This window comes from Ischnura elegans, chromosome 9 (assembly GCF_921293095.1).
Source record: "Ischnura elegans chromosome 9, ioIscEleg1.1, whole genome shotgun sequence".
NCBI lineage: Eukaryota > Metazoa > Arthropoda > Insecta > Odonata > Coenagrionidae > Ischnura > Ischnura elegans.
In genome coordinates, this window is record NC_060254.1 from 21,939,843 (window position 1) to 21,965,654 (window position 25,812).

Sequence of the window (25,812 nt, forward strand, 5' to 3'; positions counted from 1 at the left end):
ATTGTGCTCTGTGTTTATTCTTTCATTACTGTGGCGCCCGTTGGAGTCGTTGTAACGCTTTTTGGTTCATTGTTCGGAATACACCTGCCGTAAGCGGCCCCTATAGGTGTGTTTTTTCCATGCGGCCTTTTCTTCCGGCAAGTCTTTCACAATGGGCCGGCCACCGGATCCGCGGGGCGGAGTGGGGGGGGGGGGGCGATGGTCAACATCCCTGCCCCCGTGTGTGTTCTCGTCAATACAATCGCCTCACTTCCGCGTGCGGAGAAGAAATTGAAGAAGGGAGAAAACGCGAGCGACTCCTGAAGGGTCCTTCGCCTTCGGAGGTGAAGACCTCTCCGTGGGTCAGCGCCAGACTGAATGGGGGTCGGAACCCCCACCCCTATTTATTCCGCCAACTGAACAAACGCAAACTGACTTACTTCTTATGACTTAAGACTTAAAATGAGACTTAGGCTAATCACCGGTCTACGTTTCGCCGCCTTTCTGCAAAGAAGTAAGTTTATTAAATGGTTTATATTGTAATTATTCTCGCATCATGCACCAAAAGGATATTTGTAAAAATAGGATCGAATATCTAAAACTAGGCATTGGAATCTATTTTGCTGTAACATAATCCTTAGTAGGCATGTACGTAAACACTTATGCTCCAGTCTGCACTTCACGACAAACACAGTTGGTCTCAAGACCTGGTGAATTAAAGTTCACAGCTAAACCTTTTACCCACCAGGAAAAGGAAAAATTATACAGCTCGTTAGGAGCGTCGCTAGATTTTCCATCGTTCCGAGGTTTTTCCATCAATTTTAGGTCTCTAAACCGCTGCAAATGCTATTATTAAAAGTACCTTTTCGAAACATGCGTTGAAGTTTCTCGGAACCCTGGTAATTGGGGGTAATTATTTGCCCTTTCGACGCCTATGCTTGCTTAACCTTTCAACCAACCACCCGTACTCTCCAAAGGTGGCTGAAGTGGAAATAGATACCCGCTGAAAATCCATATTAGTCGGTTAGGGTCGTTATCTTGAATATTTCCCAACAAATTGTATGTTGCAGACTTTCATAGTATGTATTGCAATCCTAATATTGTTACACTGCATCTCTCCATTCCTCCCCATCCCAAGCTAATTCTTCTACCTCCCTTAGGCTCCTCTCCCCCGTATCTTTCTGGAACTATCCTGAGTACTTGTCCCTTGGTCTTCATCTGCGGACTTTTCCACTAATCAATCCTTCCATTATGTTTCCCATGTAACTGCTGTGTCTCTTAACGTAGCCAATCCACCTTGTTCTTCTTAGTCGTCCTGTGATCAATTGTGTCCCTTCTTCTCCTATTCTTCTATGTATTTCCTCGACGCACTCTAGCTGTCCATTTTATCATCAGCATCTTGTTGTGGAGTTATAAAAGTGATTTTCGAACCGGTTTCGGAGATATTCTTCTATCTAACTTTCATTGCCATTTGGCTTTTCCGTTTTTGGGCATATTCACCTCAGCCAATCAATTGCTCGACTAATTTTTTGGATTGTAAATGATTCCACTTGAAAATGTATTGTGAATATAACCTTAGCTGTCCATTTTATGCTTCCGAGAAATCAGGGAAAAATAATATTTATCTATTTACACGCAGCACGAAGGCTTGAAGTTTTATGGAGGTTTGGGAGTCTGGCCGCTGGTAGACTCCCAAAAGGCTGGATGTTACGTGGACAAGCATTCATATGCCGCTGCATCTGGTTTAATGTGATTCTCAAACTCCAAGGCAACAGTCACGTGAACGCCACCGAGTGTCTTCAGACTTATTCACTTTGGCCAATTAGTAGCTCATACGTAATTCTTCCAGCCTCTACCCGTTCAATCCACCGCGATAATGCGTTTCCCACCACTTATCCCAGGGATCTCCCAAGAGCGAATGGGAATGCATTACATTGTTCATAGAGTACGAAAAATCCACCCGGACGGCCCTCTCAAATAAAAGCGGAGCACAGTGGGCTGAAATTGAAAAAAGCTGGCCGAAACCTCAAATATATATATTTTTAAAGCACGGAAGCTGAAACTCTACTCAATTGTCAACATATTAGTGCATGCTTTGACGAGATCCGAAGTTTAGCATATTCAAACCAATGGTACACATTCTATAGTAATTTAATGCAACCAAAAATTCACAACATTTTTAAACAGTTTAGAAGGATAGGTGGAAGTGTAGAAGTGTAAGGGATGGTCCCGAATGAGTTCCGTAGAATAGATTATAAAGGATGTAAAAGGGATTAAATAGGTTGCTACTAAACGGCTAGGGGATAGGAGAGAGAGGAATGGAGAGCTGCTTCAAACCAAGCTTAGGATTGTTGACTACTTATGATGATAAAACGGTTTATTATTGCTAACTCTCATCAATTTTCACGATTTGGTTTTTATACTTGTGGCCGGTATGATACAAAATGGTAGGCCGTGTTGTTCCTTCTGAATTTTCGTGTTTCGCGGGGCGGGCGTTCCACCTGCGTTGGCGTCGTTTTCACGGCCAGCGTCCAGGCTATTCACACGGGCAGCGCTTCCTCCTTGAGGAATGTGTTATCTCTCCGCAGCCATCTCCGCCACCTGCTCCACCTTCCCTCACTTCCTTCCGACGGGGCGTGGGAGACGCTCTCGTTGACCGTACTCGTGGCCTCGCGGGCCGACAGTGTGGGAGACCACTGCCCCACGACCCGACCCCCAAAGGCCCTGCTCTTGCGCCGCCGATCGGTCTGTGGGAGAGGCGGCGCTGCTGATGAGGACCCGCGAAGGAACCCTCTCGATGTTATCCTCCGTCAGGAGGTTTGGATCGCGACTGCGCAATTCAAAACAAAGGCCGAATACCAATCCAAGTATGCCACCTTAGGATCAACCATCTTAGGAGAATCAAAGTTTATGTCAAATCAAAGTCATGGGCTTCTTGAATCTATGAATGCTTCATGTAAAATAAAATGACTTTTGTTTCGAGATTTGATGAATTAGCTTTGTCAATATTTTCGGGGACAAGTTTACCATATTAAACGAATCTACAATTGAATATTTCATCCTTTGTGTATTAATTATAAAATTAATTATATCGAAAAATGGAATGGATGATAGATGCCCCTGGGCTAGTGGCAAACGCATCGCGGGTAATTGCAACAAAGTAAAATATTTTAGGGGTCTGGACACCCATCCTGGTTACGTGACTGGGGTGAAGACAGAGTGTGTTGGAAGTAATGGCTGCAGCGACGAGGGCAACTTTTAGAAGAGGGGAGGGTGTTTTTTTAATTTTTATCTATTTTCATCGCCCCGAAAACAGCTCATTTAAGGTCTTTTCCACAGGAGGAAATAACATAAAACAACGAATATCACACACAACCATTCCCTGGGTAGGGGTAACCTACCCAGACGGGACTCGAACCCGCGACCTTCGGTTTGGCAGGCGAGGACCTAACCCCACCGAGGCCGTTATTGGTAAGGAATTGAGTTTTGGAAGGTAAGTGTTCAGAAAAGATTGAGGAAGTGCTGAAGATCTCAATAACCCCCCCCCCCCTCTCAATGCTAGGTGAGGGTGTTTGAAATTTTAAAACTTTAAAATGCATTATGCTATTGGGAGATGCGTGAATATTGGTAAGAGCGATGGAAAAGAGAGCACTTGATTTGCGTGAGAAGGGAAGGAGTTATCTTGGACGGTGAAATGTAGGGCAGGCCATAGAGGGAACTTCAGATGAAGTTGATGTCAACCGATCAATGAAGATGGAAGCTGAGAGATGATCCTAAAATGCGGAATAAGAACTGCTCAAGCGGTGGCGGATAAGGAAGGGGGGTTACGTGCCTGTCTTTAGCTAATCGTTTTTCCGCTTAATCTCATCGTAAGTCACCGGTGTGAGTTAATGAGTTCTTGTTAGTTCTGGGGTTAATTTGAATTCACTCTCGATTTGAATGCAAACAATTTGTATGCCTTAACAATCCTGCCCACCTTCTTCGTAAGTGAAGCCATGGTAATGGCTTCGGAACCGTGGGAGTTTGCATTTGTTCTTTCTTTGGACTCCTATTACTTATCAGTCGTAAAGTAATTTTATGCTGGAGTGATTTCATTAAAAAAGTAAATTAGTGTCACGAGTAATTGAAAAAAGGAGAGAGTTGCTTGAGAAAAAATCGTAAAAACGTATGTATCGGCGGACATAATCCGCATATTACTTAAGCTTAATGAAGGTATGAATGCATCCATTAATGTTGACAGTTACGCACGTGGCTATGGCTAACTTTAGGATATTAAAAAAAGCATTTCAAACTGCTCATCTCTGTACCTATTACATTGTATTAAATTTCGTTATTTTGCATAAGGTATTGAGTACTATTAAGTGGCAAAATGGTTGAATAAGCGAATAGGAGTTAGCAGGAAGGAAGGATGAAATCTAGTTTTGAGGCCTTTTTACGGTGTAAGTCATTTTTTATAAGCAAATGAATCCCAAACTCTTGAGTCGTGTACATGGAATTCGTACAGGGTCCATTTCACGTTCAGTCAAATCAGACTATCATAGGGCTCATTGCGGTCGGGGAAATGTCAGGAAATTAAAATTTGGACCAGAAATCAGGACCATGAGTTTAAAATTATGGGAATACCTCCAGAGACTCAAGCAATGAGATGAAAATTGTGGTTGAACGCGAATAGCGTTGCTGCGTTATAGCATTGACGAGAGTTTATTCATGGCGTCCTGGCCTGGGTGGGAAAGGTTGCACAAATTTGGCGCTATTCGACTTCATTTCATCTAGTTGGCTTTATATCGTAGTTTACCAAGCTATATATTTCCATAAAATCCATACGACTGCTTTCTATTGAAAATAAATATTACACATCATACCCCCTTCATAGTTGAATTCATTTTTTCTTCATAGTACATTGCACGTCATTTCCAATGCTTTCTTTTAGCTCGGCGTAATGTCTCAGGTTCTCTTCCATGTCATGATCTATGCATGCACTTTACTTGTTCTAAGCTTCAGAAATTATAGTGGTTTACGCAGTCTTTTAGCAATGCTATTCCATCGATTGTCGGATACTGAAGCGTTTATCCTCACTGTTATCTTATACTGTTAAATTTCTCAACGTAGGTGACTAAATTTCTCCTGTCTACTGGCTATATTTTAATTTTTTGTGAAAAGAAGTCTTTTCTGGTTTTCCACCAGGTTTAGTAGCTTTCGATTTTCAAATGACCGAGTAATACATCGCCTTCAGGTGATGAAATGGAAAGAATGGAAGGAATGAAAATAAAAATGATCAGGGGCTTTATCGGCGAATTAAGTGAAAGGAATGATATCGGGTTGTTGACGGGAGTATGGAGTTTATAATGTCCGACGATTTGAGTTCGTCTTCAGAAAATGATGCTGGTGTCGAGGGGTTGTCCCATGATGGGTACTACTTTCTTTGTCCAAGTGTCTTCTTGTTGGCTGGAAATTTCTGAGGGTCTATTTTTCTTCTTTTCGATAGTACCTATATTTAGTCTCTAAGTTGCACTACACGAATTAGTTGTCTCGGTTGAAATGCCACTTTTCCAGTCGCATTAGTAATTGCTTCCTTAGTTCTATCTATATTGTCCCAATAGCTTGAGGTTCGACAAATTATTCTGCTTCGTCAAAGTGAATGTCTTCTTTGCATGCCATCCCGTGCTCAGCGATGGCACATGAGAATTTCCACTTGATTTTCCTTTTTTAAACCTTTTCAACTTGGCGTAATTTATGTGCCCTCCAAATATTATACCGTGGTGAAACGTACATTTTTTTACACTCTTGACATTGCTTACAGTGTAGTATTCAAAGCGCAGCGTATTTTGACTCTTATGCTGTATTTACGTGCATATTTCTCATTGTAAATAAAATCTCCGTAGAAAATAACTTCTTCAAAGAATTTCTGATGAGAAAATGTGGGAGAGTAGATCCTTGCCGTTTTGCTGTCTTATTTCCGATGCCTCTAGGCCATCGGCCATGATGGTCTACTTATGTGGATTCTGTTGACGCCCTTGTCTTGGACGAGCATTGCCGATCCGATGAATACCGCCCTGTCATTCCCCCGCTCTGGTGATTTCAACGACCGTTGAATTCGCTGCTTTGGGGTTGTAATTTTCCTTGAGCTGAAGATGTTATTATTTGGGCGGGAGACCTTGTTAGGACGGAACTCGCCCGCCCCAAATTGTCAAAAAAAAGCGAAGTAATGAACGCATTAAGGGATGCTGGTGCCTACTTTCAACCCAAAACTGAGGTGCAACCTCGTTTCAACTACCTCATCACTCTTTGATTGGTCTCAGCCTAAGTCAATTTTATCGTCCCGCGTAACCACCACTAACTACCTCTCCCGAGTAATGTTTATCCAGTCTTTAATATTCTGCTGGCTATCAATCCGATTCGTTCGTGATTCCTGAATTTTCTCGGTCTCTGGTCTTGAGCCTATCATCACCTCTCTCCTTTCTCCTGTGCTCCCTTACTTATTGGCATATATTTACATTGAACAGCGTGTTATTGCCGAGGAAGATTGCTTGCATTAGTAATCGGCATGTTATAATCCACGAATTTTGATGTAATGAAAATTCTCCTTCTCTCAGTCTCCCATGAGGTGGTTTGCCGTCTGGAGTTGATGCTAATTTTAAGGATCATTGCCTTTGTGCTCTTAAGTTCTCGCTGGAATGAGCTGACTCCAGCCAACAATGAAATAAGTAAGTAAATAAGTAAGTAAGGAAAAGGACTGCTGAAGAGCATGGGTAACATTGTTCACGGACTGCTTCCTACATTCTTGCTTCAGTAGACGGTAACTGTTGATGGTTTATTCTGACCGCCTCCACCGTCTGCAGAGGGAAAGTTAAATGCAGGGACAATCCTCATCCTAGAGCCACTCTTGTTTAGGATAATTTACTGTAATTACCATGGGAAAAAATCCTCCTGAACGAGTAACGAACCACGGACCGCAGGCTTTCTTGACATCTGCGCAGGCCAACCACCTATCCTGGACCTTTAATTCCCATTGCAATTTGTAGGGAGTAATAAACTAATAGGAGAGTGCAGTGATCTGTTCAGCGTCCCGGGCAAGCTTAAGATCCCTGGTTCGATACCCGGTCCAGAGGCATTTTTTCCCGTGGCTATTGGTGTGAATTTCGCCGTCATTTGCGCGGCAGGTGTAAAATATGCCATTATTTGAGGATAATCTTTGTGTAACTATTTATTAAATATTGCAATATTTTTATTATGTTTTATATTTTATAATTATTTTTGTCGTATTTTAATATATTTCTGTCGTCTCAACGGCTGAAAATGAGAGGTTTACGTCGGGGATAACCCTGCTTTTCATCTAGAAGTTCCGGGCTCTAGCCTTATGATGGTCCATAGTTTTCTGAGCTCTAATGAGGCTTTTTGCTTTTTACCACTTAGTGCAGTGGCAGAAAGCCTTTGATGTCTTAGAGAACTTAACTTTTTCCGCTGCCATGCGTGCATTCCATGTATAATCTTCTTTTTACAGGCTTATTATCTCATATATGTTTATCTCATTGATGTCGAAGATGCTACGTACTCTTGGTAATGAGTATGAAGGGTTCAGGATCATATAGGTAATTACTTAAGTCTTACCTGTGTGGAAGACAGCGATATTCATAGTGAAAAGTCACTTTGATTCTCTTTTTTACGGACCTATCCGTTAAACTTTTGGATGGCGCAAATGCGACCTACGTGTCATAAGAAATCGCCTCAGGAATAACTCTGAGGAAATTAAGGATATTCATAGAGAAATATCACTTTACTTTTCTTTTTTACGGATTTACTCGTCGATGTCATGGACCTACGACCCATTCTAAACCATATTTAATCACCTTTGGCTTAAATTTTAGAAATGAACGATATTTTTGGTACGTTGCTTCTTATGTATAGTGTGGTATTTGGAGGAGGTGAACGACAGCTGAGGTCATTTGCGCCATGAGGGAAGGGCATGGAAGGAAGGGTGGAGAGAAACCCGGCGTTGACATTAGCCTACTCCTAACAAAAGGCGCTAAGGGGATCACGGCTTAACGTCCCATCCGACGGACAGACCCCACGGGGTGTGAAGCCAACACTCTAGCCACCAAACCGATCCGATCCCCATGTTACTTATCTTCGCACCACTTCCAGTTCGGCTTATAGTGAGTTTGAATTGAAATGAAGTAACTTGTTGATGTGAAATATGAAAATCACATGCTCAGATATCCTGCGAGAACTCTCGGTAAAAAACACAAGTGTTGTTATTGCTACTGCGAACACCTATTAGGTACGTTCGTTCCCTCCCTTCCGTCCGTTCCATTTCATCCGCGGCCTTCCCCCCCTCCCCTCTCATCAACACCACAGTCTCATCTGCCCGCCCCTCTTTCCCCCCTCCCTCCACCGCCTCCTCCCTCCCTCCCTCCCCGGTCTTCCGCACAACCTCAGCAGCACGCCGGCAAACGGCCCGGCAGACTCTTCCAGTTCCTCTCCACGCTCGGTCGTGGACCCGTCGTCCCGCAGTGATCCGCTCATCGTGCGTGCTGTTTTGTTTGTGTTCTGTGTTGTGCAGCGGTTTCATATTCAATCACATTATCGTTGGAAAATGACAGCAAACTGGAATTCGATCCAGTTATCTCCATGAATTTGAGCTTTCGGAGTCGACCCACCTTCCTGGTCAGTTTCGTCGACCAGCGCAAGTTCTCCCGCCGATGAAGACGATTTGTCGACCCCGAGAGCTCGCTTTCCGGCGACGACAATCAAAATGCCGCCTTCCACGTAGGAGCAGGTGATGAAAAGATCTCGGTGTCATGACTGCTGTTAATTAGGACGATACGAAGGCATATTTTGTGATCTCCGTGACGCTTGGAGTGTCCTATCTAGTGAGTAATAGGCGTCCCCCTGCGGAAAATCACGAGGAGGACTCTTCATTTGAGGTCTCTCTTCAGCTGGAGTAGCTGTCATCGAACCCGGGGTCATCAGAGTAAAGGAGATTGGCCGCTCGTCTACGCATACAGGAGTCGGGCATTAGCCTCGATCCGCCGGCATCGTCGCAGAGACTTCAACGCTCGCAAGCGGTTTCCCGAGGCAATCTGCCCCAGGACAACGCGTACGTATTAATCATATCCTCCGAATCGCCAGTATGTGGGGCAGCGTCCGAGGGTAATTTTTGCGGGACTTTGTTTTTCAGCGTCCCTCATCATAGCGCGGGACGACCCAATCTGTAATATATCCTCCGGCATTGTGTTGTTCCGCTCTCAATTCGGATATTATTCTGAAAGGCTCGTTGCGATGAGCTAGTTCATTTTTTTAAATTGCCGACCGTGATTGAGTTTCGATCGAGATCAAAATTAAAGAGACCCATTTTTATCAGTTTGTTGATCCTTCGCTCACTTACCAGGCTATTCGCGACGATCCTTAAACCTTCTGAGATAAGTTGATGACGACACCGATTTCTGCCGAAAGATCACCGCGTCTAAGCTGCTCTACGACCTCTCATGGTTCATTGTTGTTTGTACTATTAAGTGCGATTCGTTTCTTCAGTGAGTGGTTCTCACTAATCTAATCTAATGAGCCGAAACTCTACTGACGTCACTAACTCATTAAAAATGGGCGGGCAATTTTACTGTTCTTGTTAAAAAATATGAGAGACATAGTGAATCTGCAAGATTATTTCGTCGTAACTTTCCTTTCCATTCGTCAAATTCTTTAAAAACAATGCGATTTAGAGTCTGAGTAATGTCCCCATTAGATTTGAAAACGGTCTCGTTGAAAATGATCCGTCCGCTAATTGCACTGGGGATGTCAACCGTAAATCAGTCCCAAATTCCACCCTTTCACAGCAATGGTGGTGCAGAATCGCAACTGAAGTATAAGATACTACTATCTTTCAACAAGATAATTCGATTCACTGATAGCATCGGTTTTATTTAGTTCATACCAGCTCTATATATGTTAATGTTATATTTTTACCACAAAGACGCCGAATTATGGCAGAGAGAGATGGCATTCAAGAGTAAGTGACAGCAGTAATCTTACATCTTTACCCCTTTTCTTTGGTAAAATTTTCTTATCGTTGTTTTACAATTTGAAAATATTTGTGGAGAATTTGAGAAAAAGTTCTGTACGCGGGTGATAACGCTCTATTTTTTATTGATTCTGATAATCACCAAGTAGTCTATTAATGGTTTATTTAAACGAAAACCTGAAAAAGTGAATGTATAAAATTTTGAAATGAGGTTGAATTATCCTTCACGAAGATTTGAACTATTGCTCTCCCATCAATACTGGTTCGGGACTCATTTGCTCTTAATCTCCTTATTACCCCGCAAGCTGCCTCAATAAGCGTGTGTAGGGAGTATTAGAAGACCAGGCGTTTAAAAAAGGGAAATGCACTTACTAATTTCCGTCTAACATTTATTAAAGTTCCTAATTGTTCTGGGGAACAGCCAATTCCTATAATTTCCGGAAAATATTTCTTGTAGTTAATCGCTTCTGTCTGGCCTGGAAATATGGTTAGGCCCTGGTATGTTGTTCTTCTTTTCGCTCTGAAAGATATCCATTCTTAATCATCGAGCGGGCGCGCTGGCGTATAAAGTACGCCAATCTTCGAAAACCAAGGATTTCAACATTGTACGAACATCCTGGTCTACAACAAGGGCGTACCCAGGGTCATAACTAGTGAGGGGCAAGCCATGGTCTATGGGGGGCAAACCAAGTTGTGACATCAGTTTATGAGATTATTTTCTTGAAAAAGTTTTATTTTAGACACATATCTTGTAATAATACATATCATTTTTCGTGGGCTTAAATAAAATGTGTTGAATGCTTTCGTTTCAATTCAGTACTGATTTTGCTTAAAGACTTTTGAGATTTTTGTTTCTAGGAGGGGGGGCAGCAGCTGCCCACCCCCTGCCCCTCGCTGGATACGCCCATGGTCTACAATGGCCTTGTGTATTCTTACAATGTACTTTGACTGTCTGTGGCGGGAGTTTTCAAAGGTCGAAGTATTGAAGCTAATTTATGTTAGATGGGCAAGAGGAACCGACACCCCATGGCGTATTAATTACGCCACGCGACCGGCCGTGTACCACCCGTGTGCCTCTATATCGGTATCACCTATAAATGTACAAGCTTGAACTAATTTTTACAAATTAACATAAATTTTAACAAAAATCGAGTGTTATCATATAAATGCATATGCATATATCGTGGACAAAGTACACCTCGTGCCCGGTCGTGTAAAAATATCAGGCGCGCCCGCTCGAGGGTTAATTATTCCAGGAATGGAAGCTTAGCGCGTAGCTTCCGAGTGTCTAAATGCTCCCAGCGTAATTCGTTTAATTTTATGTGCAACGCTTTCCGTACGCTCGTAGAAGTTTTTGACGAATCGCGCATCTTTCCTTTGTATTTTATTCAGTTCACGGATTAAGTGCTTCTCCGCCCTGTCCTTAATAAAGAAGCGTAGCTGTATTCATAGGTTTTGCTGTACTCTAATTGTTTGGTTTTTCTCAGGTTTCAGCGGAGGAACTATTTTGCCTCAATGAACAAGCATATTTAACGCAGGATTAAGTTTTCGAGAATTTTAATATTTTCTTAGTGAAAAATCGTTCTTGGTCGTAAATTTACGGTTCCCATGCGTGACCGCGAGGCGCTGGCTAGAGGAAAGCGAAACATCTCTAACTCTCGCTGGCGTGAAAATCGAGGAGCGAAACGGTATGATATCGTAATATCAAGATGCTCAAGCAGAATGATACATTTTAGCGCTCCAAGAAACCGCTTGAGATAGAAAAATTCCTATAAGTATGGCTCAAAAATATTTTCGCCAATAGTTTTTTGAATGTTAGATTGTGTATCTTTAAATTTAAGTCTGTGCTTCTCTCAATATCCTTGGAACAATTTCAGGTTCTCTTTTTTCTAGAGTAGTCATTTGGGAATCATTATCGATACAATCTCTTTTGCAACTTGTGGCGGCAATTTGGAAATGGTTTCTCAACATGTGGTGAGATTTGGAGGCATACCTACTCTAATTTGGACTCTCACATTATTATTCTCTAAATTAATACCATTTTTGTCATTTTTTATAATGATGCATTCGTTACTTTAACGAACTGTTAATATTTTTATTTCCAAAACAGCTGTCACAGTTACTGTCAAAAAATACTAAATTTGTTACTTTAACGAACCGTTAATATTTTCATTTCCCAAAACAACTGTCAAAAGTTAAAAGTTTCTTTTTCCATGAAAATTTCTCCTTGATACACGCATGTGGCATTTCATATATATCTTTTCTTTCTTAATCGATCTCCAAGTCATTGTTTCAAGATGGTGACTAACTTCTGGGGCTCACGCTAAGCAAATGCGTATTGGACCATGAAAACCTTATTAATAAAATCAAATAACCTGACCGATTTGACCGGACAAACCTTATTGATAAATTCATGTGACCCAACCTATATTCGAATACAGAACTCTCCATCGCTGATTTAGTACCAGTTCTGTCGGTATCTTATTTTAAAGGGAGCTTAAGGTTGCAAATCTAAGGAAAATTGTAATTCGTAGTTCGAATCTAAATAGTAAGCTTAATGTCGAATCTTAAAGAGTAAAACTTAGTTAACTTTGACAGAATGATCACCACTTGATGATGTCGACTGTTCGGGATTCATCCTGCGATTATTTTCAAGTTTTTTTTTCTGAATTATGGATTCCAAAACGTTGCACCAAATAGAATCTTATTCGAGTGATCTTTCCATGCCGAGTATTATCCTGGAGTGTCATACCCTCCCTCTTTATCCGTTCAATGCTATTCCTAGCCAAGTTTTACTCCGTATTTGTGTAATCCAATGAAATACAGATCTTGCCACGGAAAATTTTGGATTATTTTATTTCTCTTTACTTTTAAGCCTGGTGAAACGTCAAAGTTTATTTATACTTACGTTTTTTAATATAAAAATAGGTTTTATTACGCCATACAACACATTTCATTTCAATTACAAATGTAGAGTAATTTTAGGAAGCCTTGAAGGAGAACCTTTTAAAGGCTACCATCAAATAAAAATGCATTATACTTTTAGTTAAAGATACATATAACTCGTGTAGTGATACCGTCACTATCTCTTAACACTGTAAGTGCGTACCTTAAAGATACTTACTAGCACTTTATTTATAACTCATTTACAGCAATAATTTACTAAAATATTTGCTCTACACTCATTTGCATTGGTAAGATTTACATTTGCTTTGGTAAGAAGCCAAGAATATTTAAGAACTTTTTTCTCGAGGTAGTATTTGAATATCATTTGACTGGGGTAGCATATTGTATAACTTAGGCCCTAAATACAAAAAATCTTCAAACGACGTCCAATTTGGTTTTGTTAAGGTTTTTTTTTGTTTTGTTTTTTTTTATTTATACTTTTAAGCTTAATGCTTGACTTGTACGTGCTGACAGTGACTGCGAATAGATTAGTTTTCTGATAGTCTCCCTGATAGACTGTCCATATATACGAATTGCACGTAATTGTCGACCGCTACCGCAACAAGCTTCGAAGTGTGAACCAGACTTTAAAAAATTCAACATAATAATAAAATAAACGTGTTTAGCGAGCCTATTATGGGACTGTAGTAAAGATATTTTACAGGCGATGAATAAACCTTGATTGATGGATTCATTCAAGTTTGTTTTTTTTCCTATGCCGCGTATGCATTATCATCATTTTGTAGAAGAATAGTTTTTAGCGCCCTTAAAGGGTCTGTCTCGTTTGGGCACGGGCGCGGAACGCGCGAAGATTACGGAACGATCTCTCTTTCCTTCGTGAGAATCGATCTAGTTTCTGCGTGTGTTGAGAAACGGATGAGAGGCGAGCTGCGTTATGCTTCAACGAGGCACTCACCCGCACAGCAGTTGTTCTCTTTGCTAATCCACGTCTTTCCCGACTCATAACCACTTTATGGCCCGCACGTCAGCTCTCCACCAATCTGATTTAATGATTTTATGGCCACCTCAAATCGCCTTCGAAAATAGCTGATATGTATCTTGTACTAGTTGATTCCGGCTTATAAATTGGTGGAATTCTGGTATATTTAAATTAAAACTTGATTGTAATTTACGACGAACACTTTCATTAACACAATCGGTTTCAACTTAATTTGTATTAACGTGAACACATGATGATAATACAAATGTATTAATAGTTAATTAATTGATCGTAAAATGTATTAACCGATCGTGTTAATGACAGCATTTGTCGAATATTGCCTGTGACTTTTATCTTACAGGTTAACATTATTGTAAAATTTGGTATTCAAAGTGAACGCATTATTGATAAAGCGAATCTGTGATCAGTGTGCTTTTTTGTGTCAGAACCGAAATAACCTCTTTAACAAATCTCCTTAAAAAAATTGTTTCATTAAATTAAACTTGCTCGTTAACTTTTCTCCATGTGTCGAGATAAACTAAACTCAAACTTATGTGTCGTATCATTTGCTGGGTTTGGTGGAGCGGTATTTAAATAGCGAAAATAGCTACTATGTGATGAAGCACTGGAGTTACGCAGTATTATTTTATTTTCATTTTTTTGCAATGGATCGATATTAAATTTCAATTTTGCGAATCGAGAAGCATTAATTGTGAGTGTAGCTGATTTTGTTTAATATGCCAAGATCAAAAATCTCTTGTAAAAATATTTTAAATGTTTCGCTGTTAACTTTAAAACAACTCAGCGTCATCGATGAGTATTCGGAACTTAAACATAATCTTTTTTAACTTCTTCTGTTGTGAAGTCAAAACGAACGAGGAAAGTTACTTTATCACAACGCCTTATATTCAATCAATGAATGTGTGAAAATGTCAAAACGGTAGAGAGGTATTATTTCAGTAGATTGTATGTTTAAACTTGCAAGCAAAATTTTCCTCGAGCTTCATTTTTGCAATCTATTCTATTTTATTGAAGAGAACACTGTTTGGTACTCCACGAAGCGATTCCTTTTCAAACAAGGGCACAGTTCAGTGCTCTGGCTACTTACTGGTTCTCATTGATTTTTTTCGTAAATTGCGCAGAGGCAGTTAATAAGTTTGCTCCTGTTGTGTAATTGTGGATGTTTCTTTCCTTGAAATTTATGACTGACACCACAAGGCTCATATTATTAAAAAATCTTGATTTTTTTCTTTGTGATGATTGAATTGAAATTCTTCTCGCTTGTTTGAAGGCCCCTGCGATTTATTTTGCACCGAAATTACGATGACACGCTCGCTGAAAATGGGAGATAAAAAGAACTACCACAGGCATCGGTGTCAGAACCTCATGTGTAAACTTGTATTAGGACTAAAATTATTTTTTGCCTTGTTTATTCATGCTTTGAATTTTGCATGGTGCGAAATGTTTTAGAAGGTTAGACACGGGTCGGTTACGCGGCTGGGAAAATATTTGCTTGCTGAAATACGTCTTGAGAATTGAGCGTTGGAAAGTTCTCATGGTTATGAAGTTATGAAAACGTTCAGGAAATGTGGGTAACTTGCCAATCTTATGGATAAAAATTGAGCAAATAAGATCAAATCACTGCGTTAATTTGAAGGACGATTTGACTGAGATTTATATTATCACCATCGATTTCTATGATTTGGAGTGTAATTAAGATATAGTAACATAATTTTTTTTAATATTTATTTTACCCATTAGTTTATATTTGACGGATCAAACATGTTTTCGATTCTTTTATTTTATTCACATTTGTTGAACCTTCAGCATAAGGACAATTGGTAGGCTATAATGCACAAACTCGCATTGTTTTCTCTCGATTCAATGTAATTGGAAATAAGTCATAAGGCTTCATTGTGGTGCGCGAGTCTGTCCAACAGCGACCTTTTGTGTGGTCACAATGACAGTGAAATTCGATTCCTTTAAAATGTGTAATATACATTTATTTGTGAGCGATGGAGGAGATAGGCTGATATAATAAGGCGTTTCTTAAGTAAAAAAATGAAATAGAAAACGGAAATGGAAACCAATTAACTATGGAGAAACAACAATATAGTTGGGTATAATGGCTAATGACCGCCGAAGGTGGAAGGCGACCTTTTGAGTTGAGGAGCCATTGTCTATTCCCCGTCTTCCCTTTTAATGTCCCCCACCCCCCTCGCTCCCTCCCCTCCTCACATTCATGAGTGTATATGTATGGCTTTACACCTGCCCCACGTTCTTCCTGCCTTATACTCCCTTTGTTAATGCTTTCGGGGTCACAAGCGAAGGTTCTCCCCGCTCCAAGAGACATTCCGATTCTCTTGAAGATCTCTCCGACCTCGTGTCGCACATCTGATACATAATGTTTGACTTTGAGCGTGCTGCAAAATAATTAAAATATACTTCCGCCGCGGTGATATATTTATTTTTATTTAAATGTGAACTATATTGAGGTTAAGCGTTGAATAGTGACTTGGAGTATACGTCTTGAGGAATGTCAGTACAAATTTTTGCCATCATTTGCCTATCAGCGCTTTTTTTCAACGAATTGGCTTAGCTTGCTTATTTAATTTTGAAGAAAACAAAGCCAATTTATTGAAAAAAGCCCTGATGAAATAAATAAATATACCAAATTGCTAGCAGAAATTTGCGTCTAAATTCTTGAAGACTTAAACTCCAAGACACTAATCAACGTAATAAATACAGATCGAAAGAAAGAAAAAGAGCTCAACTGAGGTTTAGGTCATTAGAAAAATAACATATATATATATTTAAATATAAACAAAAGGTCAATAACAAGATAAATACATTTATTTTTCAAAGTATTCTTATTCAATTTGTTAGTCCGATTTTAATGGAAAATCAGACCATGAATGATTGTAGACGAACAACGTCGCTGATTCTTTTTTTTGTTCCTCACTTTGCGTGCTTAGAACAACCCATTTACTTTTCAAAGCAGACGTAGTATTTTATATTTCCTTTGCCGCTTCTGATTCGTAGTAGGAACTGCATTTAGTAATAGTGTGCAACTCTCACTTTAAAATATTTTATTCTACAACATACGATGTTAAACTACCGAAACCGTCTGTATTCAAATACGTTCCCAGCGGAAGTTACGAGTTATTTCTTGAGTGCAGTGCAGTGCAACTCACACACCATCTCGCCTGAAATGTAAGGTTTCGTCCGCAGTTGATATTAATTCGTGGAAATAATTTGGGATATTATATGCTATACTGTATATTTTTTCTTGTTTTCGTGGAATCCTAAACACACCTAGGAATGTATTTAACCCATTGTAACCAAATGTTGCTTCAAAGTAACGTAAAACATGTATACTTTTCAGATTAAACTACGTGTTCCTTTGTGCCGTAAAGTTTAATGGTGAAATATGGAGCTGCCGAAATGATTATGATTGAGTAGAAAATTTTTGTTTTAAAAAATGAGAATTATTGAAATTTAATTTCTCCCAGAAGCAGCTCTGGGTTAGAAAGTGTTGGGTTCTAAATTACTGATTCATCCCTAATTTAATTTGATTGTTAAGCGGATGCATTTAATTTACTAAGTTTATTAAATCCTCGAAATATGATATTTTTACTGTTGCTTTTATCGAAAAATTTATCAGATTCCACCTGACCATGGCCAGGAGTTAAAATAAAAGTTATAAGTAGGTTTCCGATCGCTTTTACTATTCCCATTACAGGACACCTTGTCATTTTTGCATAGGCTATGGGTAAGTATTTATGTGTTGAAGTACATGGTATTTCTATATGCCTCTCGGAGAAACTTTAACAAAAGATTGAAAACTACCTCAAAACCAGTCGACTGTCTAAGCCATGGAGCAATCAAACTAGTTAATTATGCGAAAATGAATAGACCATTGTGTATGGAGTTGGAAACCCGAGCAAAGAAGTTAACAGAAAATAGGGAGAAAAGAAGTCATTTCTGGTACCCTTGAAGAAAAGGATGGAACTTTGACGGACAGTAGCACGCGAATTGTGGAGGATATTGTGATATCAATGGCAAATCGAAGGGTTTCAGGAGTGAAATTTGTCCATGGTGGAAGTAAACAAAATCTTGTCTTATTCTCTTTAAAAAAATTTTTATCACAACATGACCCGGTATCAGTACTTACTTTCAGTAGGTGCTAAGTATCTCCTATAGTATTGTAACCGGGGTCGTTTTATAATTATAAATGATTAAAGTAGAATTTTGCGTTTTTGTTTAGTTCTACGATATCATTATAATTGTCCGTGAGCGTTTGATAAAAGTGTGATTATTATAATTAGATGTGATGGATGGAAGAGAACCTCGACTTGAATAAGTGAAGCGATTACTGGAGGAAATGCTGCACAAGGCATCAAGTACCAATCCAAAAAATGAATCTCGGAGAAATACAATGCGATAAATAGTGGAGCCAACTTAAAAGCGTGTATCCATCACATAAACCGACGCAACTCGCATCAATGGAGCCATCAGATTGAATTTATTGCAAATTTATCCCATATTTTTTCCCCGTCACTTTAAAATGTAATTTAGTGCAATATTTTTGCAATAACGGTACTCAACCATTGATGGAATTTCGATGATTTCAGACTATTCAGTCAATTGCGGTAAATTTTCTTATTTGTTTGTTATCTTTCAAGCTCGGAATGATTGCATTATAATTTAAATTAGCCAAAAATTTAAAACTCGGGCGTCTTTAAGCCTACGAAAAAAAGTACCCCTAGAAGAAATGTGGACTTTTTCAAGGTCATTTGGGCTGTGGGATATTTTTATGCATTTTTTCTCAGAGATTAACGTGACATTTTCATCGTGTCACTTCAGCCCGTATGATTCATCGCGAGTTATTGTGATTGGTTCATGGTTTCACAATGAGGCATGCATTCTGATTTCCCTCGGTGAAGATGGGTCTTGTATCTAATTAATATTCTTGTTTCAATGTTATCGATAGATTTTTGCGGTAGACTTCTCGACTATATAAATCATTCTGCATCCTATTTAACGTATTTTTATATGAAAAAGCTATTAATGCGTTACATATATCGAAGTTCATCTTATCTCATGGTTATCATTGACTTAGAATCAATTTTTCGCCATTAGTTTAAATTTTCCATTTGATTGACCACACTTAACCAATAACTTTAAATTCTCATAGGCATCTTCTAATTTATATTCCAAGTTTTCCTGAAGTTTTGAACTCTAATAAATAGCTCTGCGAACTTGGATTAAATAGTTCCGCGAATATTTTCTAATCTGGTCCTAAATTGGGAGAGTACAAAATTACAGTAGAATTGGAATATTCAGCAATAGAATACATTTGAGTATTGAATCACTATATGTATATATGTGTAATTTCTTAAATACGATTGGCTTTTATATTGAAATGCAACGTGTTGAAGATGATCTCCGAATGTTGTTAGAATTAAAATTGTCAGTAGATTTTCGTTACGCATTGATCATGAACATATATTGATGGTGGATTTCTAGATCTTGTATATATTTCTCTAGCTGCGTTTTCTTTCATCTTTTTTGCGGAATAAGAATGCTGCACATTTTTTTCAGCGAGTTTCTGAATAAAAGCTCGGGCCTGTCTATGTAAGCTCATGAATGCATGCATATGGATTTTTTTCGAGAAATGAGCCAGCCGCCATTTCTGGGCCATTCACAGTGGCTACTTCCCATGTTCCATTGCGGAGCTTAAAGTAATTAGCGTGACGTAATTTTGAAACCGGGTCATTTTAAGTGCTGCGTTGCACCGAGCTATAAGGATTGCTGCTTTTTTTAGTGAAGGGGATCTATAACATGTTGTGAACATGGAAACTAAGAGTCATTGTTTTGAAAACGTAGTTTTTGACGGTAATCAGTTTACAAGTAATATTGCTCATCTTTTTCATAAACTGGATGATTTATTGATTACTATTCTTTGGCGTTTCTGCATTGTAAACTACAATCCTGGGATTCATTAAAGAGGATATCATTCGATCGAGAAAAAGATCAAGTCCTTACGGCTTGCAGAATCCAATTTTAATTTTGAATTTTTTAAAACTTATCAGTCAAATTTAAAAGCGCTAATAATGGATAATTGCGTTCATATGGTTAGTCGTACTAATAATGATGACTACTAGCTTTCATATGAATCGTCCTTGAAGAAATTCTTACATTTAACTTAGGAATTAGGGTTCTACATCAGGATATTGTCTTCATTTTCGCCGAAGTTTCCTAAAACGACATGTCTCCCATAATGCAGGAGGCCATCGAAATCCGCTTCAATCCCGAAAATTTCAATCGCGATACCGGCTTCCATCTTAGCAATACATGGAGACCTGTTGTCAGCTGCATGAAAATAATAAGAGAACAGGGTTCCCACTCAACCGTGAAAACCTTAAAACCGTGAAAAAGCCGTGAATTTCGTCTACCGTGAAAAACCCTGGAAAAAGCCGTGAAATTCGTCATGAAACCTTTAAAAAACCTCTCAAACTTGATTGTAGATCTACGATTGACGGATCAAAAGAAAAATCGATTGGTCGATCATATTTAAATGTCAGTCACTCTCAGACACTGTCCACGCATTTACCTGCACAAGTGCATTCGAAGCGCAATTATTGGTCCGTGTGCCATGACGACACACAGACCTTAAGGCTGTGATTGGAGGACCGTTAACCAAAGTGATCATTAACCCTGGCGAGAAATCAGACACCTCTTCACTTCCCTGTCACCCTCCATTTTCTCATTCACAACCTTTAGCCGGCCCTAAATTTTGCTAACGATAGGCGACGTCATAAGAGCACTTTCATTGCTGCGTTTTCTGCGCTGCAACTTCATTGCTGCGTTTTGCATTCCCGGCGTTTATCGCGTTTGCTATATTTTTAGTTAATGTGCGGCCAGTGATTTTTATGAGATCAATATTTCTTCCTAAAATGGCTTATCAAACAGACCGTGAATTTGACGCAATTTAGACCGTGAAAACCTGGAAAAAACCGTGAATTTTATAATTTAGTTTGTTTGGGAACCCTGGGGAAGCACATGAAGAATTTCAAAAGACCTTCAGCCAATCGGACAACACCTGAGTCTTATCGTTGTGCTCTCTAAACGGTCGATCCAGTACAGTGTGAAATTGGACTTTCATTTAGTGACACGCCTTGAAAATGGAAGACAAGTCATCCTCCGAAACGTCGGCCTATACGAGCGAGTTAACCTTGTTGAGAACCCGAAAAGAATTCATCGGCATGTTTCCCATGTTCAAGACGTGTTAATCTCACCGTTTCACATTTCACATTGAGTTCTTGTTGAGTGTTACATGTGATACGGTGTGATAAACACGCCTTGAAATTGGGAAGCAAATCGTTTTCCGAAACTTCGGCGGAAATTAAGCCAACAATCTGGCGCAGGACCTGAGAAGAATTCCTAAACATTATTCCCCGGGAAAAAATCAAATTCATGATTATTAATATTTTGAGAGAAATAGGAAGTAAATGAAGAGTAAGAAGTATGTGACTTTTAGAATTTGACATTGGTAAATTGTCATACAGAAAACCCCCTTGTATCAATTTCGGTCATAACTAGCGTATTTTCTCTTACCCTTGTTTGGTGTAAAAAGATTTTTCAATATACTAGTTAATAGTTTATGATTGGCCATGAAATATCAGTTTTAATGCATGATAATATTTTGGCGATAATGATTAGGTGTAAAAATACATATTTTTGCATTAAAATTTCTAAGTTGTGCATTTCCTCTCCACGGCAAAATACCACTATAGCGGGGATCGGGTTGGTGTGGTGGCTAAAGTGTTGGCTTCCAACCCCGTGGGCTCGGATTCAAATCCCGGCGGTGGCAGAGAATTTTCAGAGACTGCCCGATCCCTGCTTGAATGTTGTGTGGAGGATATTTCAAGTGCTACATTCTGTCCGTTGGATGGGACGTTAAGCCGTGGTCCCCTTAGCGCCATTCGTTAAGAGCAGGGTAATGTCGACGCCGGGTTTCTCTCCACCCTTCCTTCCATACCCTTCCCTCATGGCGCAAATGACCTAAGATGTCGGTTGCCTCTTAAAGATACCATACTATACTACTCTAGATTATTTCAATTTATGATTTTTAATACGTATTTTAAAAGAATATACAATTTCAAGTTTATGTCTAAAAAAAATACTGACGGTAGAGAGCAATTATGTAACTTTTTCAGCGTAGAAGGTGATGTTGAGTGTAAATTTCATTTTAATAGCAATAACTTCGTCACTCGCTGAAGCCTTATTGCTGAAGAAAATTGTGTCCATAAACTCATGTTGAATATGGTTCAAGGTTTTGGCATCTCAATGAAACATATGTGGTGTAATCGGTACAACTATTTAAATGTGGTAATAATAAATATTCAAAATTCTAAAGGAATAAGCATATTAATTTTGATTTTTTTCTATTTTTTTATTTTTCATTTTGATTTAACCCCGTGTTTTACGCTATTAATACAACTCCTATTAATCTTCATGCGTCTTATTAAACTTCTTGTTCTCAGTGACAGTCTTCATCTGGACTCCATATCTATGATCAAATATCCTCTCCCGTCTGTAAGGCGTTTCTGGTAGTTCTCAATTTCCAAGCTACATTCTCATATGAGTAATATTTCAATCCTATCGCGTGTATGGGATGGAGGACACATGAATTGCTATGAGAAAAAATTCCCCTGGCTCGGGAATCGAACCACAGATCTTTGGCTTTTCGGGCCTCTGCGCAGGCCACTAAGCTGTCCAGGTTACATTAACGTCATGGGCGGCTTTAGCGCAGGTTTGAGGCTCTCAATCGGTTGTGGCTTCATTGAAGTCCTTTCTCCCACGCATTACTATCCTTAATAGAGGAATGGAATTAAACCGTGTGGGCCCAACATTTACCACCATCAGGTTCGGTACGGTCGCCAGGAAAATTAAGGAACCTGAACAGCATTGTTGGTCTACCTAGTTGCCCGGAAAGGCAAGGGCTTAAGGTTCGAATCCCGGCCCAAGGGAATTTTTTCTCGTAACAACTCATGTACCTTTTACTAGTTTATTCGTGATTAAGGTTAGGTCATTTGATTGTTTGAGTTATTATAAACGCCACATCGCATTATAATTATTAATTTATATTATAGTGATCCGTTTCTTTACGAGTATGCCATCGAGCTATCACATCAAACATAGGTAGTTCCGGACATTTGAGAATGTGAGGATTGAAGAAGAATCGTTAGCCGTCCATACACTCCATCTTTCTTACCGTTGCACGCTGTCTCAATAGATAGAGGTACAAACTATTCATTCACAAATCATTCAAACAATTCTATTTGGCCCGTTTGAATTCATTTTTGTAAGGAACTTGAGAAAAAATTTCTATCCAGAGATTAAAGGTGAGCTCTCTTATCTTATGTACAAATCTAAGAGGAAGATTTTTTTTTCAAAGTATGAGCGAAGGAACCAAAAAATGATGCTTGAATTTAGCATGCAAATGTGTTCATATTATTTCTGATAATAGTGAAACGTATCTCGGATTAGTCTACTTCCGTTGTCCTGACCTCATGTCGTTTGAATGAATTTTTTTTCCTGCTGTAAAATGAGGTACACCCTAATACTTTATTATTCATGATTTTCATAAAATGGGTGTTCTTTTTCCTCATCTCCGTTTCGCATCTAGTCATGCTTCGTATAATACTCCCCTGTGATCTTTTTTGCGTTTTATACCAATTGTTAGCTGAACATCACAGGACGTTAACCCTTCATTTGATAGACTCGCCTTTGCACTTCCTTCTTGTCGGGCGATCTTTTCACCTTTAAGTGTTTCATATTCGTAGCGTCAAGCTTCGTAAAGCAAGAAATTGTCTTAAACTTCTCTTACACAGCGACTTTATTTATTGCGACTTCTTTTGTGTATAAGAAAGCAACCTCTCCCGCCTAGAGGATCATCTTGATAGTTCTATATTCTAGAATTTGCATCTCATCCATCTACTTCTCCGTTGGTTATTCGCACTTAAGACGAAATTATTCGACATTCTCTTGAATTCAACGCGTTAATTCTGTGCTGTATGCAAAAAGATTGTAGTATCATTTTATGTGCTGCATTTATCATCCAATTCAATGTGCCACACTACTTGAACACTCCTATTAACCTTTCCTTTCGTATACTTTCGCTATGTTCGTTTTTCTGTGAACATTTACTGTGGGATACTTCCGTTTTAACGAGTCCGCTTTCTTGCCTGAAAATATTTCCCTCTGCAGTGTTCATGTTTGATATCCACTGATAAAAGAATTGGTCAAAATTATAAATTTTGCCTCCTTAACATTAAGAACTGCACTATATTTACCTTTTATATCGGTGATTTGTAAAAAGCTGACGCGAGACGTTCGCGATCATCCATTCCCTAGACAGGGGCAATGTATCTTGGCGGGATTTTGAACCTGCGAACTTTGGACTGGTAGGAGTTTACCCCACCGCCACCACGATCAACTTCATTTATAGTTACCTGTTTTAATTTAATGAGGTAATTTGGATTATTTATCAGTGGAACACAGACGCTTGCGTGCGAAAATAAGACACGCCCAACATGTAAAAGCCATGTTCAATCGTTCCCGGGCTTAGTACCGGCAACAGTGGCGGATTAAGACGATCTCAATTTGGTAGAGGGAATATGCTTTTAATAAAACAGCATTATTAAATTATGATATAAGCTTAACACTGTATGCCACATCATATTATAATGAGTAAATAATATTATAGCGATGTGTTATATTTACGAGTACCTACCCTATCGTATGAAACATACATTATGGTCATTTGAGATTGGGAGGATTAAAGAAGATTCTGTTTGCTACGCGTATTTTCCGTCATAAATACTGTTCCAATTACAATTAGTCTTAAAAATAGATTTACCATCAGTTGGCTTTTTGGCCCGTTTGCATTTCATGTAGATAAGGAACTTCCGACACAATTTTCACACCAGAGATTAATTGTGAGTGCGTATCTGTGGTACAAATCTAAGAGCAGGATGTTTCTATCCTCTGTAAAGTTATCGAAGAAACTAAAAGTTTTCCGTGTCCATATCATCCAAATATGTTATCGCTGTGAGGAATGAATGAATTTCTGGAAAATAGAAAAGATCACAATTCGTGAAGTGGGTCTCCAATTGAAGCTTTAGTTTCACCGGCTTAAAAAAACGACATTCATCATAAATCAACAATCGTAAGATTGGATTGACCGTTTGACGCAGCTGTCCATTCCTCTCTCCTAACCACTAGCCTTTTCATTATGAAGTATCATGTTTATATTGACGGATTTCTTCTCTTTTACACCCTTTATAACCTGCCCTTCGGAATCATTCAGGGCCGTCCCTTGCCCTTCTTCCTTTCCACCTGTACTTTTACGTTGTTTGTAATCCGGCCATCATGCCTCATAATGTGGCCAAAGAAGTTCGATAGATAGCTAGATCGATCCGATTATCACTGGGAAATTTATAATAATGACAGCAGTTGATCACAACTTTAGAGGAAGCGTGGTGGCTTAGTGGATGGAGCGCTTGGCTGCTGATATAAGATTCCCGGGTTTAAATCCCGGGTGAAGTCATGCGACATCAGCAAATTAAATCTACTTGGTGCGAGGTGGCCCAAAGAAAGGAACTAGTACCCTTCCCCTGATTATTTGAAATTCACGAACCTGTGACTTTGTTTGGGGTGAGCATTATCCCTCACATTTCCAAACCAACCGTCGCACAGTGGTCTGAAATCGGAAAAAGCCGGACAAAAGACTGAGATGACTTTTTTTTTAGTAGAGACTTAAAACACAAATACTCACAAATGATGGCTGATTATGGATTTATATGCCATATTACATACTTTTGATCCATTTTTGAGATACAGCAGCTCAAACATGACCAATTTT

At 39.2% G+C, this 25,812-nt stretch overlaps 1 protein-coding gene across 1 annotated transcript in view; it reads left to right on the plus strand.

Moving 5' to 3' along the window:
- The first annotated feature begins 8,421 nt into the window (after positions 1-8,421).
- The window catches only part of LOC124165542, a 146,315-nt gene continuing 128,924 nt past the window's right edge, over positions 8,422-25,812 (plus strand). The window contains exon 1 of the mRNA XM_046542991.1: positions 8,422-9,076. The gene's annotated coding sequence lies outside the window, so the exon portion shown is untranslated. The remainder of the gene's footprint in view (positions 9,077-25,812) is intronic.